Source organism: Cryptomeria japonica, chromosome 2, assembly GCF_030272615.1.
Source record: "Cryptomeria japonica chromosome 2, Sugi_1.0, whole genome shotgun sequence".
In the NCBI taxonomy this organism is placed as follows: domain Eukaryota; kingdom Viridiplantae; phylum Streptophyta; class Pinopsida; order Cupressales; family Cupressaceae; genus Cryptomeria; species Cryptomeria japonica.
This window is the reverse complement of record NC_081406.1, coordinates 277,964,700-277,970,369: the sequence shown is the minus strand read 5'-3', so window position 1 is coordinate 277,970,369 and position 5,670 is coordinate 277,964,700.

Here is a 5,670-nt window from a genome sequence, read left to right as displayed (position 1 = left end):
TCCCAATGTTCTCCACAATCACCCATTGTATTTTCTGGAACACAATATCCTGAGTAAGAGAAGTGTCCCTAAAAATATGATTGTTTCTTTCTTTCCATAATCCCCACAGAATGTGAGGGACAGATAGTTGCCACATAGATCTCAAAAAAGAGTTAGACCAATGGTAATTCCAGGAGTAGAACAACTCAATGATAGTGTTAGGAAACACCCAATCAATGCAAAAACTCTTAAGAAATCTTTCCTAGATCGAAGCAGAATAGGAACAGTGGATAGCCAAATGGTCCATTGACTCTTCCTCCTTAAGACACAGAGCACATCTATTAGGAAAGGCAAATCCTCCACCCTTGAGGTTATCTAAGGTCAAAATTTTATTTTGAAGAATAGTCCAATAGAAAAATTTGATTTTGGGGGTCAGACCCTTTAACCAAGCTTTAGACTAGAAAGGATTTTTAGAAGGGGCGGGGGAGAGAACACCATACATTGAAGAGACAGTGATATTACCTTTGGGTTCATATTTCCAAATGAGGGAGTCTTCCTCTTTATTCAACCAGGCCGAAGACAGATGATTTTTGAGCTTGATAAGGTTTGGGTGAATACTTTCTATGTTCTGCCATTTATTACTAGTCCAGTACCCTTCAACTAAAGGACCAAAAGATCTAATATAGGAGGAGGCATAAGGGGCCTATTATGGGAAATCAGTCAAAGGTTTATCAAAAATCCAAGGGTCTTCCCAAAATTTAACTTTCCTACCATTGCCTACTTTCCAAGAAACCCCTTTAGCAATTCTATCTCTGCACTTAGAGGCATGATTTTAGATATGGGACCCATTAATGCTAATTTCAGAATTGATAAAAGAGGAAAGAGAGGAGGACAGAAGAGAGTACTTACTTCGCCAAATTTTACACCATTCACTATCTGAGTGGAACATTCTCCAAACTTGTTTAGACAAGAGAGCTTCATTTAAGATCTGGATTCTTCTCAGGCCTAGACCTCCTTTACTTTTCGGTCTGCATACCTGATCCCAAGACACAAAAGACATTATTTTCTTATCCTCAACCCCTGACCATAGAAATTTTCTTTGAATTTTCTCAATTGCATCAGCATACTTGACTGGAATTCTGAAAAGGCTTAGGGCATAGATAGTTATGCTTTGAAGAGAAGCTTTAAGAAGTTGAAGCTTTCCAGCCTGACTTAAAAGGGCTCCTTTCCAACCAGCTAGCTTTTTACAGAATTTGTCCACTAGAGAGCTCCAAAAAGAATCAGGAGGTGCAATGCCCAAGGGGAGGCCAAGATAAGTGGCAGGAAGATCAACAATCCGACATTCCAAGATTCTACTGATTCTATGTTGTCTTCTCTTTGGTGTATTGATGAAAAAAACTTTGCTTTTGACCCAATTAATGAGCTGACCAGATGCAGAGGCAAGCTTACAAAGAGTGTCCTTTAGGTTTCTAGCTTCTGAGATACTTGATTCCCCCATGACAATGGTATCATCCACAAACTTTTGGTGAGAGCATATAAGATCAGCTAAAGAAGGTTGGAGTCCCTTAAAAGATCCTCGCATAACCATGTTTTCCATAGACCTACCAAAACATTCACCCATAATAATGAAGAGGATAGGGGAAATGGGATCCCCTTGCCTCAGTCCTCTAGATGCTTGGAAGAAGGGGGATGGGGAACCATTGACAAGAACAACAAAAGAGGCTCAGGTAATAAGTTGACTGAAGAGGTAAACACATTTGGTGGAAAAACCATACGCCACAAGAACCTTCACAAGAAAATACTAATCAACCCAGTCATAGGCCTTAGAGAGATCAAGCTTGAGGATGAGACCCTGTTTCTTAGCCCTAAGAAGAGAATGAATATTCTCATGGACAGTAATAATGGAGTCGAGAATTTGTCTTCCTAGGACAAAACCATTTTGCTGATGATTAATCAAAGAAGGAAGGACAATCAGGATTCTGGTGGTAAGAACCTTGGAGATAATCTTATAAAAATAATTGCATAAGCTGATTGGTTTGAACTTGTCCATGGAGTCAGTACCTTAGGTTTTGGGAATAAGTGTAATTAAAGTGTTATTAATTTCTTTCAAAATTCTTCTAGCCCCAAAAAATTCCTTGACCCCGTTGGAAACATCTTTCCCTACAATGTCCCAGAAATCTTGGAAAAAGAACATGGGGAAGCCATCTAGACCGGGGCTTTGTTACCATCAAAAGAAAAATAGCATTTTTGATTTCCAAGATCGAAGGAATTGAAGAAAGGGAGGCATTCATCTTCTCATCAATGAGACAAGGAATATTTTGAAGAAAAGAAGATTGAGCATCGGCGTCCAACCTGTGATCCCTCCTCAGGAGTTCTGAATTGTACGTTTTGGCCTCATTCCTTATCTCTTCCTCCTTGACCAGCTCCCCATTGTCCACTGCCAATTTTGTAATCCTATTTGTCACTTTATATTTGATCGTCAACATATGAAAAAATCTTGTATTCCTATCTCCTTCCTTTAGCCAAATGCATATTGATCTCTACTTCCAAAAAGTTTCCTCTTTAGCAATGATTTCATGGTATTTTTTAAGGGTCTCATTTTCTTTAGCAATAGACACAATACTGAAACCATCCTTCTAAATTTGGACCTGTATTTTCTTAAGGTCATCCTGGACTTTACCTTTGGCCTCAAAAATATTCCCAAAGCTGGATTTATTCCAGAGTCTTATATTGTCCTTAACACTTTTGAGTTTCTTTACAACTTTGTACATAGAAGTTCCCTCAACTTGGATACTCCACCATTTCTGAATATTACGAGTGATATCAGGGTGATGAGTCCATATTTTTTCAAATCTGAAAGGAAAATGTCTTCTTCTATTAATTGGGTCAGCAATGAAGGTGATGGGAAAATGATCTGACCCAACCCGGATGTGGGCAGACAGGGAGCAAAAGTAATGTTTGTACCAGTCATCAAAAATAAGAGCCCTATCAAGGCGAACTTGGATAAGATCATTACCAGTTCTCCTATTAGTCCATGTGTAATTGCATCCTTGTATCTCCACATCATTGAGAGCCTGTGTGTTTATAAAGTCCATAAGGGCCAACCTACTTTCCAACTGAGAGGGGCTTCCACCAAATTTTTCCTCCTCTCTCCAAGGAGTATTAAAGTCTCCCATGACCAGCCAGCTAATATTCTTGAAGTTGTCCCTAGTTTCTATAAGTTTTTTCCAAAAGGAGTTTCTAGCTTTCAAGGTGTTGGGTGCATAAATGTTGGTGAGGACCCATGATGTTCCATCTTTTAAATGCTCAAATCTAATGCAAGAGAAAAAAATTTCTTGAATAAGAACATGGCCTTTGACACTATTAAGATTCCAAATGGTAGCTATGCCTCCCGAAGCACCTTCCGAGCTACCACCACTAATACTCCCATTTTTATAAAACTTCAAAGATTCAACTTTTTCTCTACTCATTTTGGTCTCTTGAATTAGAAAAACATCAGGTTTACTATCCCTTATCATATTCCTAATAATATCGTGTTTATGAGGATTATTAAGTCCCCTAATATTCCAAGAGATAATCTTCATAGTTACTTACCGATTCCTAACTCCTTAAGAGTCTTTTGAGTCCCATCTGCAATGTTCTTACTGGCCTCCTTGTCTCCGACTTTATGGTTAGAAGGTTGACCTGGGGAAGAGGAGATATACCCAACATCTACTTGAGCTATTCTGCTGGATTTCCTTAGTTGAGAAGATGAGGGAGTGGATCCTTTCTTGTTCCTATATTTTGGTATTTTCCAGTCAGCTTCTTTCTCGAGAACCGCTTCCAGATTACTGAGGATTTTGGATTTTTCATCTTCATTGCCCCAATTAGGGAATCTAGAATCATGTGAAGCATTGTTTACTATTTTTGAGTTTTGATCTAAATCTGAAAGGTTCATACCCAGTATTGCACATTTTTTGGGCTTCTTGCATTTTAGAGCTTATCATGAGCGAGGAAGAGTCAACCTTTTATTCTTGGGAGCCAAAGATCTCCCCTTCCTTACCAACATAAGTATCAGTGATTACCACTTTAGCTATGTCTTTTGAAGATTCAGTCTGTTCTTTCAATTCCTCTATTCGGATTTGCTCTGTCACAAGGTTGTTTACTTTGGTTGACTCATTTCTCAATACTTCCTAGGTTGGGGGATTGGAGAAAGAAATTGAGGATACCAATTCCTTATTTTCCCCAAGGGTTCAAAATAGTTGTTGTCAATAAAGTCAGCTTCCTTATTTTCTGAGCTTTTAACTGGCCATACCTTTTTTATAGAACCTTTTTACTTTCAACCAGGGGTTTAGTCTACTTAAGCTCTCCTTTAGGCTTGATAGGATAGGATTTTGCCCAGTGACCTACTTTCTTGCAATGGAAGTAGGCAAAGGGGATAGATTCATATTCTATTTGTTGTTTCCATGTCCCCAACTTTGACACTATATCTATTCGTTCCGGCATGTCTGCATCATGGGCTATCCCTACACAAAACCTAGCATGAGTGAGTCTCCTTTTTGAAGTTGTGACAATTCCCAACATGAATTTCCTTTTTGAAGCATGAGTGAGTCTCCTTGTTGTGAATTTCCCCATGGACAATTCCATGGCATGTGCACGTCATTACATGGAAAACTCCATGCATTTGAGTCATCTATACATTTATTTTGTGTCACAGGAAATTCTCTATTAAACTATTAGGGGCCATTGTCTGCAATGGAGTTAGAATAGGAACAATCTAGTTAGAAGTTTGAACTTGATTGTTCATCTTTGGAAGAACACCTTATTGGTTCTTAATATTGATAATTTCATTCAAAAAAGTGTGCAAGAGACTCTTAATATCACTTAGTTCAGATACTACTGATTGTGCAGCAATAGCACTAGTTGTTTGTGCACCCAGGAATATGTACATAGACTAAGGTGGCACAAACATACTAGGGACAACTTCACTTGGGATCTAACTTGATATTTCTAGGAACATTGGTATGGGGAGTGTAGGTGGGAGTTTCCTAGCTTGAATTAGTTGATTTTTTGTTCTTACCATCATTTCATAAGCTTATGAAACAACAGTCTCTCCCATGGATTGAATCATCATTTCTATATCAGGGTTGAAGGCTCTTCTAAAAAAAGAGAAAGCCATAACTAGAGATAGGCAAGCATCTAAAGGAATTATTTTCTAGGTCTTGTGGAAGTTGATGTTAAAATCAAACACACTTTCTTGGGAGGTCCTTTTAATAGTTATTAGTTGTTGTAACAGGGATGAGTAGTCTCCTTTCTACTAAAATTTGTTGAAGAACAGATTATCTAGAGAATCATATTCTTGTATTGAGTTTGGGACAAGAGATCTATACCAATCTTGTGTCTTCCCTCTAAGAGAAGCAGCTAACAGCCTTAGAGTGACATTTTTCTATATAACATTATGTACTCTACAACAATCAACCACATCTTGCAGATGTTCAACTAGTGTTTTAAAACCTTCCCTTGTAAACTTTGGTAAGGCTTTCAATGCTGAATTTTGGATGGGATCCCACTGATCTCTAGAGGTGTAGGTGTCACTAAGGGACTCCCATTATCCCAGGTTACAAAATTTATTGGCGGAAGGGTGGCCATGGGTAGGGGTAATTGAGCATGGACCTGAGTCAAAGCTTATCTGGAAATTTTGGATTGTATTAT